This window comes from Nicotiana attenuata, unplaced genomic scaffold (genome assembly GCF_001879085.1).
Source record: "Nicotiana attenuata strain UT unplaced genomic scaffold, NIATTr2, whole genome shotgun sequence".
Classification (NCBI taxonomy): domain Eukaryota; kingdom Viridiplantae; phylum Streptophyta; class Magnoliopsida; order Solanales; family Solanaceae; genus Nicotiana; species Nicotiana attenuata.
In genome coordinates, this window is record NW_017670269.1 from 21582 (window position 1) to 37671 (window position 16090).

Sequence of the window (16090 nt, forward strand, 5' to 3'; positions counted from 1 at the left end):
TGGACTTGGGCGTAAGTCCGGATCGGATTTTGGATGACCGGGGAGCGTTTCGGCTCCTACTGTGGAAGTTAGCATTTTGGAAGAATTTCCATAAGTTTGGGTTGAAGTGCATTCCAATGTAATCGATGTCCATTTTGGATTCCGAGTCTGGAAATAGCTATGTATGGTGATTCTGGTGTTGGGAGCGCTATCGAAAGTGGATTTGGAAGTCCGTAGGTCATTTTAGAGTCATTTGGCTAAAGTTAGAAATTTGAAGGTTTTTGAGAAGTTTGACCGGAAGTGGACTTTTTAATATCGTAGTCGGATTCCGATTCCGAAAGTTGGAGTAGGTCAGTAATGTCGAATATGACTTGCGTGCAAACTTTGAGGTCAATCGGACGTGATTTGATAGGTTTAAGCATCGAAAGTAGAGGTTTGAAATTTTAAGTTTCATCAAGTTTGATTTGGGGTGTGATTCGTGATTCTAGCGTTGCTTGATGCGATTTGAAGCCTTGAGCAAGTCCGTATTATGTTTTTAGACTTGTGCGGGTGTTTGGTTTGGAGTCCTAGGGGCTCGGGTGAGTTCCGCAGTAGCTTCGGAGCATTTTGTTGAGAAGTGGGATTGCTGGTACTGGTGTGACCGTATTTGCGGTGTTTTGGTCGCAAATGCGACCATCGCATTTGCGAGCCTGGGCTTCTGAGGGAGAAGTTCGCATTTGCGAACTAACGATCACTTTTGCGAGGCTGTCACCTTCGCATTTGCGAAGAATTTGGTCGCAAATGCGACCTGGGCAGGGATGGCGTGGCTTCGCATTTGCGATGCATTTGTCGCAAATGCGACCATTGCATTTGCCAGCCGAATGTCGCAAATTGGACATCTGCATCTGGAACCCAGGGCTTTTTATTCCGAGACTTAGCCCATTTCCTTCATTTCCCACTTGGTCTTAGGAGATTTTTGGAGCTTTTGGAAGAGGTTTTTCACCTAGCACTTCGAGGTAAGTAATTTCTACACAACATGAGTTTAATACATAGATTATGGCTAGATTAACATGTGAAAATTGGTGAAATCAAGGGCTTAAATGAAAAATCTAGTTTTTGGATAAAAATGAGATTTGACCACGAAATGGTTATGGAATGGAGTAGAAATCATATATTCTTGATCCTTAGGCTATGTGTAACAACTTTCTTCAAAAATTTCCGGAATCTGGGCACGTGGGCCCGGGGATGAATTTTAAGAAATTTGCATTTAGGATTGGAAAATTAGTTTAATAATTAGAATATGAACTTTTGAGCATGTATTGACTAGTTCTTACCCCATTTGAATAGTTTTGGATCGTTCGGCTTTGATTTGGAGGCTTGAGCGCGTTCTTGAATTGGGATATAGGCTTCGGAGCGAGGTGAGTCTCCTTTCTAACCTTGTAAGAGGGAATTGTCCCCATAGGTGAATTAATTGGATATGTGCTGCTATTTGTGGGGGCTACGTACGCACGAGGTGACGAGAGTCTGTGAATAGCTACTATTATACTTATGTCCGGGTAGTCTAGGACCCAACAACATGTTTTACTTGTAATACTTGTAACCTTATTGATAGCTTAAATTGCTTAAATCATATCGAAGTGGCAAATGACTTTCCAAAAGAGTTAAAATTTATTTTCTTGACTTGTAAAAGAGAAATTTACACCTCCTTGAATAATTGTTTCCCTGATGAAGTCTTGATTGACTGTTTGAATGTATGTTTCTATGTGTACCTGTGACGACCCGGCCGGTCATCTCATGAATTACCGCTCCGTTTCCCCCATTTCTGCTTCTATTTGCTTTAATTATCGGTTTTATATGTGATCGGGTTAGTTGGCTCGGGTTCGGAAAGGTTTTGAGAAGGTTGGAGACACTTAGTCTCTTTTAAGAAAGCTTAAGTTGGAAAAGTCAACCGGATGTTGACTTATGTGTTAGAGGGCTCGGATGTGAGTTCCGATGGTTCGGATAGCTTCGGGAGATGATTTAGGACTTAGGAGTGTGATCGGAATGTGTTTTGGAGGTCCGGAATAGATTTAGGCTTGAATTGGCGAAATTGAGTTTTTGGCGTTTTTCGGTTGATAGGTGAGATTTTGATATAGGGGTCGGAATGGAATTGCGGAAGTTGCAGTAGCTTTGTTATGTCATTTGGGATGTGTGTGCAAAGTTTCAGGTCATTCGGATGTTGTTTGGTATACTTTTTGATCAAAAGCGGACTTCGAAAGATTTTAGAACCTTAGGCTTGAATCCGATGTGTTTTGGTTGATTCGATGTTGTTTGAAGTTTTGAAGATTGGTATAAGTTTGAATAAGGTTATGGGATATGTTTGTGCTTTTGGTTGAGGTCCCAGGGGCCTCGGGGTGATTTCGGATGGTTGACGGAGAGTTTGGAATTTTTGAAGATGCTGCAGATTTTCTGCTTCTGGTATTTCTGCACACCTGCGGATTGGGGACCGCAGGTGGGATGCCGCAGATGCGAGGTTGAAGGCCGCAGAAGCAGAAGAAGGTGAGGGAGGCAGAAACTGCAGAAGCGGTTGGTGAACCGCACCTGGGATGGCGCAAGTGCGGCTGTTGCATCGCAGACCGGAAATGCGGCACCGCAAAAGTGGGATTTTGGTCGCAGATGCGAAATCCCTGGACCAGAACATATAAGTTATTTCCTTCGTGATTTTCAGAGGGTTTCACCATTTTAAAAGCGATTTCGGGAGTTTTGAGCGATCTTTGAAGAAGGATTTCAAGGGAGCTTCATTGAAGTAAGGAATTTGGACCTAAAACTCGTTTCTATTGTATTAACTAATGGATTGGGGCTGAAATTAATGGAAATTAAGCCAAAAATGAAGAAAACTAGGGCTTAGAAACTTAGGCATTCGATTGAGGATTTGAAAGACCATTTGTGGTGGGATTTTGGAACTTTTGATATGCATGAACTCGTGGGGAGATAAGGAATCTAATGATGTTAATCTTATCGAATTCCGAGATGTGGGCCCGGGGGTCGGGTTTTGATAATTTCGGGATTCGCGTTGCTTTTCGATTTTTTTTTGAGTGGGCTTCGTCCCTTTAGCATATTTTAATGGTTACGTTCTGTTTTTGGTAGATTCGGAGCATCCGGAGGCTGATTCGAGGGGCAAAGGCATCGCAAGCTAGAGTTTGGGCCGAATCGAGGTGGGTAATGATTTTTAAATATTGTCCTGAGGGTATGAAACCCCAGATTACACAGCATTCGGCTATGCTGAGGTGACGCACACGCTAGATGACGAGCGTGGGGTCGTGCACCGTTGGGGATTGTGACTTAGTCCATCCCGAATGACTGTTTTACTGCGTATTTGATAGCTAATTGTTTGATATTATTATGTTTTGGGCTAAATGCCATATTTGGGCTTCGTGCCAACTGTTTGGACCCTTAGGGGATTTTTACTGATATTTTCCTCACTGTTTGATTTCATATTTGTGCTCAATCGTGCCATATTTTACTGTTTTCAAAACTCAGCCATATTACCCTGTTTTAAACACTTTAAATGATATTTTAAAGATATTTTGAGCTGAGCATCATGTTTATTGTTGCCCGAGGGGCTTATGAGATTCTGACTGAGTAAGGCCGAGGGCCTGTGTTGTGAGGATACTTTTGGGTCGGGCTGCACTCCGCAGCAGTGATATACTGATTATGATAATAAGGCTGATGGCCTGAGATTGTACGCCACGAGGTGGCTTGTGATTGATATGAGGCCGAGAGCCTGTTTATGATGCCACGAGATGGCTTGATATTGTGCTTGGGCCGTAAGGGGCCCCTCCCGGAGTCTGTACACCCCCAGTGAGCGCGGGTCCCCATGATGATATGAGATATAGCCCGAGGGGCTGGTATTGTTCTGTGATATTTCCCGAGGGGCTGATTTTGTGTTGGTTTTTAATTCCGCAACTTATACTGTTATTTTGGGATTTTATTTCTGTTAAAGGCTTAGTATCTATTATTCTAATTGCTTAAAGTGAATTGGAATTGTGTCGGCTGGCCCTGTCTTCACGAGAGGCGCCATCACGATCGGGTTTGGGTTTAGGGTCTTGACAGTACCTGCGTCGCATGTATGATTCGCGAGCAGGGTGAATGTTTATTTATATTTGACCGCGTCGCATGTATGATTCACGAGCGGGTAATAGATGCATCTATGGTTTGCGCCATTCGACCCTCTGGCAGTGCACAATTTAAATAATGTTGGATCGGGCAGTACGACCTCGGCAAGATTTGCGCATGCTTGTATTGCTTGCCTTGTTATTTATAAATGAGGATATTGCTTTCCCAGATTGAGAATAAATGTATAAATGATGAAAATAAATTTGGAAATTTCCCTATGAATAAAAGAATTGTTTACTTGCTTCATTCTATTGAGTTATAGCCATGTTTATAAAAATCCTTGATTTATTATACAATTGGTATATTATATCAATGGACCACTAGTAAGTGTCGAAGTCGACCTCTCGTCTCTACTTCTTCGAGATTATACGGGATACTTACTGAGTAACGTTATTTTCGTACTCATGCTACACTTGCTGTGCATTTTTGTTGCACAGGCACATGTACCTCTATTGGCCTAATGGGCGTAGCAGCATGGATGATACGGAGACTTAGGTGAGCTGCATTCCTTGAGGCGACCTGCAGCCAGCATAGTCTCTTTCAGTGTATTGTATTTACTTTCTGTCCAAATTTATATTCCGGACAGTTATTGTATATTATTTGATTTCTTAGTGATTGCTCATGCACTTGTGATACCGGGTTCCGGGATGATTATGGGGTTATTTAATATTAAGTTTGTTAAAGACATCAATATTTATTCAATAAAATTCATTACTTATTGTTTAATGTATAAAGGAAACGATTTCAAAAATATTAAAATAAAAAATTACTAGTTAATTGGTGTTGGCTTGCCTGACAATGGAGTCCGGCGCCATCACGACCTTTAATGGATTTTTGGATCGTGACAGCATGTATTCCCTATTAAAATAAATATATGAAAAGAGCAAAATGTGAAGAATATCATATTTGAACCAAGAATTTTTTATCGAAATAAAAAGAAAAAGTGGGGGGGGGGAGTTACCAGCCTTTCCCCCCTTAATACCAACTTGAGTTGAATTCCAATTCATATGACATACGGTGCAATTTTGACAATAACCTTTGATGGATTTCCAGAAGAAAAGAGGAGTTCTCTTTTTGTCCATGGAGAGAAAGAAAAGATATTACGTTTGAAACTGTTGTCATCAAGAAGGAAGAAGAAAGGGCGTGGTTTAATTGGTTGTAAAGGAAAAAGGTAACGGTTGAGTTTGTCAATTAAATTAACGGGTAAATGAAAGAAGAAGAAATTTATTATTGAATGAGGTAAATGGGGAAAAATAAGAGAAAAGTCAAAAAATGGAGAAAAAAGATAAAGGCAATTGCTGATCAATTATGCATGCCACATTAGCGGGTCAAAGTCCCGATTATATATATATATATATATGCTTACTAATGTTTTTTCTAATTTATATGGAATAAATGCTTACCGTTACAAGAAGGTTTAAGTGCTTACCGATGCTTACCATTACAAGAAGGCTTCGGCTTCTACAGAGCAAATAACTTTGGCTCTCATGTGAATTCTCAAGAAACTAAACCAAAAATGGAATTCCACTATTTTATTTGCTCAAGGAGTACTCAACAGTCAACACTAAGTACTTCATGGCTTTCTTCACTTATTTTATTTTTTGCTTAAACATATCTAAATTAAATATCGGATAACTTATTCAACGAAGGATTATAGATGGATATATTTTTTGTTTAAGTACCTTGAGTTCATTATTGACATATTATATTTCTTATGCTTTCAAAGGGCAAGAATTGACACTATAAAAGGTGTGGAGTCCATAGCTATTATTGTTGGAGAATGTAGAAAAAAGTTTGTGCTTGTCCTTTTCTTTTATCTTTTGCAAAGTTAGAGATTGTGGCAGTCTGACAGAACCCGTTTTCTTCTTTAAAGAGCCTTACATCGCTTGGCGGCAAGAATCAAATTAGTCCAATCATTGGCTACCAAATACTGAATAATAATACAAGTAAAATACATAGGCAAACTAATTAATAATATGTCCGAACGTTATTTTTATTTTATTGTCATATTAATTTCTGGACTTTCATGTTTTTCTTATTGTATATGGAATTCTTATGAACGCATTATCAATTTGTATTTCATTTTAAGATTGTCTTTCTTCTTCGGACTAAAGTTGCCTATTTTTTATTCAGACCAAATGTCCCTCATTAAGAATAATAGTTACCTCTAAGTTATACATTTATTAATAACAAATGATATTGTTTCTAAAAATTAAAATTATTTGTGGACAAATATAAATCAAAGGCATGCTAGAAGAGTTATGTTACATATTCTTTTTCTATAAAATGAAGGTTAACTTTTTTGTATGTGACGCTTTTATTCCTTTTTTGTTTTTTTATATGTATTTTTTTGTACATTTGATTTAAATTTTCCATATGTCTTATATTATATTTTAATCATAAATTTTTATATAAGCTTTTATCTTTTCTATATCAACTAAATTTATAATGATACATGTATGACCGCGCGAAGCGCGGGCAGCTTAACTAGTTATTAATATAAGAGGAGAATATCCATTAATCATACTGATGCACGAACAAGAACTTGTTGCATTAAAAATAGTATACAGTGATTCTGCCCGAATTAAAATCTTTTAGCTAATAATTATGATACTAATCATCATCGAAAGTGATTAACTAAATAATAAGGTATATGAATAAGTCATGTGGGACTTTTTCATATAACTGCAGTGAATATTTGTAAGCATTTTTCAAGCTAATATATGTTAAGCTACTTGAATTTATTCACTATATCAAGCTTTCACTATGCATAGAGTCCAGAAGTATATTCAAAGACGGAGCTAGGATTTGAAGTGTGTGGGTTCTAAATTTTAAAATAATACTATGACCTAAAATTAATATACAATAATAAACTGACTAAATAATGAGTATCGATATTTAATATATATATATATATATATATATATATATATATATATATATATATATATATATATTTAAAAAGTAACAAAAGACAAACACAATATATGAATATAAATATTATTATTTCAATTGCACTCGACGACTTGTCATGTTTTGAAAACGATCAATGATCGCATCATTAGGTACACTTTCAAATACTTCATCCTCTATTTAACAAACTAAACAATCATTCAAAAGGTTATCACCAATCCTGCTTCGCGAATCATTTTTAATAAACTACATTGAAGAAAAAGCCCTTTCGACCGTTGCAGTAGTGTCACGGCCCAATTTCCGAACCCGGTCGTGATGGCGCCCCTCGTGAAGACAAGGCCAACCAGAACAAACGAAACACCTCTTTTAAACAATTAATTAACATAAGCAAATCTAAAACATGTTTAAGATAGCCATAATTGCGAAAACAACGATAATAACAAGGAAAACCATCCCGACACAGCCCAAACCGGGGTGTCACAAGTCACGAGTGTATATTAGAGTGTAAATCCAACTACAAGGTCTAAAATGTACAAAACCGGAATAATGAACAAAGAGAGAAAAGCGGTGCTGCGAACACTGGCAGTCACCTCGTTAACTCCTATAACTCTGCCTCTGATCAGCCAAAACCCGCTACCGGGTGAATAAATATCAGTCGTCCGGGTCGTCACATATCAATAGCAGATTTAATGAAAAAGCGATTGTTATTCTAAATGTAAGGTAAGATTGTGTTCATAGGTTTAATATACTCCGAGGCGGAAGCAATATTTCAAGTTTATGGGTTCGGGATCCTAATTATTTTAAGTTACTGGGTTCTAAATTAATAATTTATATATATTTAAAATAAAAATTAAGAAAAATACATGATTTGAACCAAAACTACTGAATTCGGCCGAACCCGTAACAGCACTGTGGCCAGGGGTAGAGCTACTGTAGTGGGTGCGGGTTCGGGCGAACCCAGTGACTTTTTCCGGAACCTTGTATATGTATTAAAATATTCACTACATCTATATAAATATATAATGCCGAACCCAGTAACAAAATGGGTTTGGATTCAATGGTAAGGGTTGTGTGTTTGCTGGGAAAGATACGAGTTCGATTCTCGTTGAAAGCAGTGTTTTATTTTGTTTTTTTTACATTTTTTAATACAAATCACAAACTAAACGACGACGTTTTCTTCTGATAAACATAAAAACGTTTTGCTCAGACTTTCCTCTAAACAGAGACTAAACTAACATTTATCTTTTAATAAATAAAACATAAAAATATTTTCTTTCTTCTTTCTAATAAACAAAAGAACAAAAGCCTTCCAACTCCTAAGTCCAAATGACAAATCCCAATTCCCAAATCAAAGAAAACTAGGGTTCTTCTCTGCCTCTGTTGATCGACAATCACTGCTAGTCTGCTACCACAATTTGTCGGACGCCTTCCAACTCTCCACTGTGTATGCTCTTTCTCCCTTGGAAGTTAGACCCATCTTCCTTCTTCAATTCTTCTTTTCTGATTTTGTGCTTCAGGTTTTTCTCTTATATTTTATATTTGATAATTCATACAAAATTTAATTTTTAATCTTTGATTCTAGGGTTATCCCACATTTTGACCTTTATTCTCTTTGTTAATTTGTGCTTTTGTACTTTTCAAAAGTTCAAACTTGGAATTCCCGACAAGCCGACAGATAGGGTATGTGGTCCACTGGTCCTACTTTATTATTTTTAATTTCTTAGTGAGACCAAATTACATTTACATGGGTACTAGTTAGAGAAAAAATTATTTTTTATTATTTTATATAATAACTGCGGAGAGCAAGATTTGCAAACAAATGGGAAGCTGAATCACTATTCGAATCATTATTCACTATTTGAAGCATTAGCCTTTAACCTATGACTTCTTTCATATAATATAATACTTTCATATGTTGTGGCCTTATAAGTGGGTCTCTTTGTGAGACAAACAAATTGAATTGACTTTACATTATATACTAGCTAGCTAGACTAAGTTTTTAAGTTCTTGGGAATAAAGCATATTTAGTTTACAAATTGAACTATGTCAAAAAAGATAAAGAATAGGTTGTTATAGCATTTTGAAACATACAACTTGAAGTGGAATTGTCTTTTGTGATTTTTAGGGTCTTCTAGCAAAAGTCGATATGATCACGAGTTTTCACAAAGCTTAAGCTTCTGCAGCTTCTTCTAGCTCTCCTTTGCTAAGTTCTCCATGTCCAGTTATTAATAACAATATTTGTCACGACCCAATTTCGTTACAGGTCGTGATGGCACCTAACCCCGTTGTCAGGCAAGCCAACTCTACATATTAGTAAATTCTCATTTTTAATTTACCAAAACAGTTCCGATAATTTGTTCATTAGAATAAAAAATAAGTGATAATCAGTAATGTACGATAATAATTTTTACAACCCAAAAAAATAGTCTACCAATGTGTGTGCCAAGACCTGGTGTCACAAGTATATGGGCATCTACTAGAATACACAAAAGAATAAATCTATCCTACTGTCTGAACTAGAATAGACAGCCAAAAGTACAGAGAGACTCCATCACGCTGTTGAACGGCATAGGAAAGGAGCAACTCACCGTGGAATCTCGGGACTCTACCAAGAATGCGCACCAGACTGATAGAAAGATGTACCTGCCTGAGATCCTGTACAGTACAGAAGTGTAGTATGAGTACATAAACAACATGTGCCCAGTAAGTATCCAGTCTAACCTCGAAAAAGTAGTGACGAGGGGTCGACATGACACTTACTAAGGTCAATACCAATAATGATTTAAGATTTCACCAAGCATGGATAATATAGGCAAAATAACAAGCTCAGAGTTTACAGAGATCAAAATATATCAATTCCCGTCATGTCTTATATGATTTCAATTCAAGGCATTTATCAGAGTGAGTCATCGATAAGATTTCACATAAATGTCATGTGCACATTATGCCGAGGTCGTACGGCCCGGTCCAACATAAAAAAGAAATGTGCACTGCCAGAGGGTCGAATGTCGCGAACCATAGATGCATCTATTTCTACCAGGAGATCGGCCCGATCCACAAATATCAATTATCATCAAAGAAGGCACATAAGGTGCATTCCCAGTCACATAAATTACCACAAGTTGTCAAGTAAGTGCATACGTTCTTATACATTTATTCACAACCCCTAATATGTCCTAAGTGATCTCATTAACATAAGAGGATATAGACATTTGCAAATATAGCATGATACTAGTCCTAAACTACCCGGACAATTAACATAATAGTAGCTACGCACGGACTCTCGTCACCTCGTGCGTACGTAGCCCCCACAATTAGCAACACATGATTAACTAACTCACCTATGGGGACATTTCCCCCTTACAAGGTTAGAAAGGAGACTCACCTCGCTCCAAAGCGTACTTTCCGGTCCAAGCTTAAGCCCAAACCTTCAATTTGGTGCCAAACACTCCAAAACTATCCAAATAGCGTAGAAACCAATCAATATAGTCTTAAAGGTTCATATCCCAACCACTAGGGTGATTCCCCAATCCAAATCACAAGATTCCTAAAATTCGACCCCGGGCCCACATGTCCGGATTCCGAAATTTTTTGAAGAAAGTTGTTACCCATATCCTAAGGATCAATAATATATAATTTCTACTTCATTCCATAATAAATTTCGTGGTTAAATCTTGTTTTTATCAAAACCCTACGTTTTACTCAAATCCCATGATTCTTACTAATTTTCGTGTGTTAATCTACCTAAAACCCAAGTATTACTCTCACATTAAGTAGAAATAACTTACCTCACAATGCTATGTTGAAATCCCCTCTTTGAAAGCTCTCAAATCGCCCAAGTGTAGAGGTGAACTAAAATAAATGGCCTAAAACCTGTTTTTAAAAGCTGTGTCCAGGCCTCTGATGTTGCATTTGCGACATCAGGTTCGCAAATGTGAACTGGCACCCCTCCTGCCTTGATCGCAAATGCGATACTGGGGTTGCAAATGCGGACCCTGCTGGGTTCACAAACGCGAAGAAAATATCGCAAATGCAACAACTGCCCCCATCCTGGCTTCATTGCAAATGCGATGATTTCCTCGCAAATGCGAGGTTCGCAACTGCAACATTTCCTCGCATTTGCGAGACTTGCAACACTGCCCAGAAACACCAGAAAACTGGGGTGCTTTTCACCCCCAACCCATGCCCGAAACTCACCCGAGCCCTTGGGGCTCCACTCCCAAACACCCACACAAGTCCAACAACATTGTACAAACTTTCTCGAGTGATCATATCGCCGAAATAACATCTAAAACTACGAATTCAACTCCGAAATGCATGAAATCCTCAAGAACACTCAAAATTCCTATTTTTACAGCCGGACGTCCGAATCACGTCAAATCAATCCCATTTCTCACCAAATTTCACAGACAAGACTTAAATATTATATTGGACCTGTACCGGGCTCTGAAACCAACATAGGGCCCGATATCAACATGATCAAACATTATTCAATTCTTTAAATCCTTAGAATTTCAGTTTAACAATTTTTAACAAAAAATTCATTACTCGGGCTAGGGACATTGGAATACGATTCCGGGCATACTCCCAAGTACCATATTTTTTATGGACCCTCCAGGACCGTCAAAACGCGAGTCCGGGTCCATTTACTAAAAATATTGACCAAAGTCAATCTTGGCCTTTTAAGCCAACCTTAAGGAACTAAGTGTTCCGATTTCAGTCCAAACTCTTCCTAATCCCGAACCAACTATCCCCGCAAGTCGTAAATCAGTTAAAAGCAAGTACGGAAAGTCTTATTAGGGGGACGGGGATCTAGAAGGCAAAACGACCAGTCGGGTCATACATTAATCCTTCCCAAACATCGGATAAAGTGTTGGATTATGAGCCCGATCCCGCTGGAAGAAAACCAATTTCAGAATATCCTCTTAATTTACGTGACTGTATAAGGAGAAATTATATACAAAATGGACCTTGCCAACCTCGTGATTTTGTCTTTTCAAAAAGAGATTTTGGAGGAATAATGCATCACTTTAATCCTGAACGGTTTAATACTTCATGTTCTCAATAGTTAGAATATAGCATTAAACAAGATGCAACATTTTGTTTATGTTGTTACTTGTTTAAAAATGAGGTTGGAGGATATGGGAAAAAGTAGGTGATGCTTTCACAACGGATGGTTTTAGAGGTTGGAATAAAGGTTTCGAAAGGCTTAAATCACATGTGGGTGACATGAGTAGTGTTCATAATTGATGTTTCAAGATGATGCTAGATTTAATGAACCACGCACAATCCATTCTAACTTCTTTGGACAAGCAATCTAAGAAAATTAAAAGTGAACATTGAGTTCGCTTGAATGCTTCAATTGATGTTATAAGGTATCTTTTGAAAGAAGGAATACTTTTTCGGGGCCATGATGAGAGTGTAACTTCTACAAGAAGAGGCCATTTTTTAAATCTCTTAAAATGGTATGCAGATAGGAAGGAAGATGTGAAAAATGTGGTATTAGAAAAAGCTCCAAAAAATAACACCATGACTTCTCCTGATATTCAAAAAGATATTGTGAATTCTTGTGCAAAAGAAATGGTGAAAGCAATTATTAAAGACTTGAATGGGGATTTTTTTGGGATATTAGTTGATGAGTCTAAGGATGTCTCTCATAAGGAACAAATGGCTCTTGTTCTACGCTATGTCAACAAGGAAGGCGAACTTATTGAGTGATTCCTTGATCTTGTTCATGTTAAAGGTACAACTGCACCTGCATTATAAAAAGCAATATATTCTTTGCTTTTACAATATTCATTGAGTTCATCTCTAATACGGGGACAAGGGTATGATGGAGCAAGTAACATGCAAGGTGAAATCAATGGTCCTAAAACTTTGATTCTGAAAGATAATCCTTCGGCATATTGCATACATTGCTTTGCTCATCAATTGCAACTAACTCTTGTAGCTATTGCAAAGAAACATGTCACGCCCCAAAATCGAGGGACATGACCGGCGCTCGACCGGGTAGCCCCAGTCAAGCGGACCTGGGTGCCTTTCCTATCCCACGTGTTACCCCATGTTTTCATTACTCATTAATCAAAGGAAATAGCCATTTATGATTTAAACACCTTTTTACGAAATATACATAACATACATGGTTACTTAGCGTGGTTTACAAGTTATACTGCCCAAATACAAAATACATAAGTACATAGCCCACGTTTCCTGTCTACGGAGCCTCTAAGGATACAAAAGAGTTTTATAATACTTGCCGGTAACAAGGCTCCCGCTATACCTTACACAAATACCAAAAATAAGACTCCTGGAAGAAAAGCGGCATGAGCCACGCAGGGCCCCGAGAGGAAAGGGGCTCACCAATTCAGCTGATGGGAAGTGAGGGAGTGCTACTGTCAGTGGACTGGAGTACCTGCTATAGATCCTCCTACAATCATAACACGAATGTAGCGCCCTCGGCAAAAGGAACGTCAGTACATTTGAATTGTACTGGTATGTATGAACAAACCTTACCCCAAGTAAAATCAAACAATACATAAGTAACGAACAGTAATAGAATCAACGATCAAATGCACATGAAAGGAACAACCAAAGTCAAACAAGTTTCACAATCTCTCCTTTTCCCCTTTCAACATCATTTCATCACATCAATGATTTCACAACTTTCACATATGTTCATTTCAATAGTGATTTCGATCACTTTTCCACCCTTATTACCTTGGCCACCCTTATTACCTCGGCCACCCTTATCACCACAACCCACACCTTATTACTTCGTGTTGCGGCGCGCAACCCGATCCCACCGAACAATCACATTTCACACAAAAACAACAACAAATCACAAAGAATTTTCATAACCATCAATACCATTCCCATCATATACAACAACCCGCATACAATTTGAGTTACAACGATACTTTCCCACGACAAATCATATATGATATTACCACAGTTATTTCAATTGCATCAATTACGATTTCTTTCCATCATTTGTTACACAGCTTTTACCACATAAGCACATTCACACACACACACACACACACACTTGGTTTGTTGCCATTTACTTACACCATTATATCGGGAGACTTAACCAACAACGTTCAAGGCATATTAATCACAAGAATTCACAAATGGTCCACATAGGTAACACATACCAAATACTCATACACCAAACAGGGTGACGTTACAAAGGTTAAAGTTAGCCGTACATACCTGGAATCGAATTTCCCTTTTTACTTCTACTTCGGCTCACCAACAGCCTAGTACCGACAATCTAGTTCACAAGTTTGCACATATATCTTAGAATTGAAGTTCACAATTACTACCCGAACTTATTTAGGTTATCAACCGCTCCTTTTGCAAATCTATACTCCTACCCAATTTTTTTTACTAGATTTTAGGTATTAAAGAACATGCATGTATGTTTTCAACTTTTATTTTCAAGAATCAATGCATGAGAATCCCCTTTTTGTTTAAATCTGAAAACCAATGAAAAAAGCTGGGTATCTTACCTGCAAGAACGGAGATGAAGACAATTGCTTGAAATTTTCTGGCCTGGGTGACTTTGAAGAATCAAATTGATGAAGGTAGGACTTTCTCTCTCAAGAACTCTCTCTTCCCTCTCTCTAGTTTGTTCAGAAAATATGTTAAAATGGGGGGTTGGGGTGTTTTATTGAAGAAGGGGTCGGGTTTAAAATTTAGAAAAATAGGAGCCCCGAGTCAGGTATGCGATCACATTTGCGATCGCAAAGAAGAAATGCGGCCCGCAGAATGGACCGCAAAAGTGCTCCAAGGATCTAACCCTTCTATCTGGGTTTGCGGCAGAAATGTGGTCCGCATACACGTTCTGCGGTCGCATAATGCGCACCGCATAACTGTCCTTTGCGAAATTCCAAGATGATTATGCGACGACTATGCGGTCCGCATATCAGTTATGCCATCGCATAATGGACCGCATTTTGACCTCAAATTTGACTAACACACTGACTCACTTTGCGATAGAAATGCGGTCCGCATACTTGATTTGCGACCGCATTCTGGACCGCATAATAGCACTTTTCTGGAAAACTTTGATTTTTAAATGCTTAGATCAGTACAAAGGGTCCGAACCGCGGAACTGGGCACTACGAGCTACTAGGTTTTGAGTACAAATTTTCACGGGGCCTTACAAAACACCATGATGTAAATAATTTTTTTGACATTCTTTCTAATGTTTTGAATGTTGTTGGAGGTTCTTATAAGCGTAGGGAGATGCTTAGAGATGATCAAGTTAAAAAATTAGACGAGTTATTAGTGCTTGGTGAAGTTCATACAGGAAGTTGGTTAAATCAAGAACTTGGGCTTCAAAGGCCGGGTGATACCCCTTGGGGATCTCACTTTAAGACATTGCGTAACTTTATTTCTTTATTCTTATCAATTGTTCATATACTTTAAGTTCTTGCAAATGAGGGTTCAAATTATCGGGAAAGCATTGGCAAAAAGTCTAGTGGAAGATATAAGATCTTATGAGTTCGTGTGTATATTACATTTGATGTTATTGGCAATTACATATGATTTGAATATGGCCCTACAAAGAAAAGATCAAGATATTGTTAGTGCAATAAAATTTATTGATTCCACAAAGAGGCAATTGCGAATAATGAGGGAATCTAAATGGAATTCTTTGATAGAAGATGTCTCTTCGTTTTGTGATAAGAATGGTATTGTAATCCCAAAAATGGATGAGAAGTATGCACTTGGAAAGTCGAAGCGTAAAAGCTCACCTGCTACATATTCTCATCATTTGTACGTAGAGGTTTTTTATGCTACTATTGATTTGCAATTTTCGGAGCTTAACAGTCGTTTTAGCGAAGTGAATACTGAGCTGCTTCTTGGTATGGCTAGTTTGAGCCCCGATGATTCTTTTGCAAATTATGATAAAAATAAGATTATGAAACTTGCTACATTTATCCAAATGAGTTCACTGCTTCTAACCTTGAAGATCTTAGTTGTGAGCTTGACAACTATATTGACTATGTGCAAGAAATGGACAATGCAATCTCTAAATTGAAAGGGCTTGGTGATC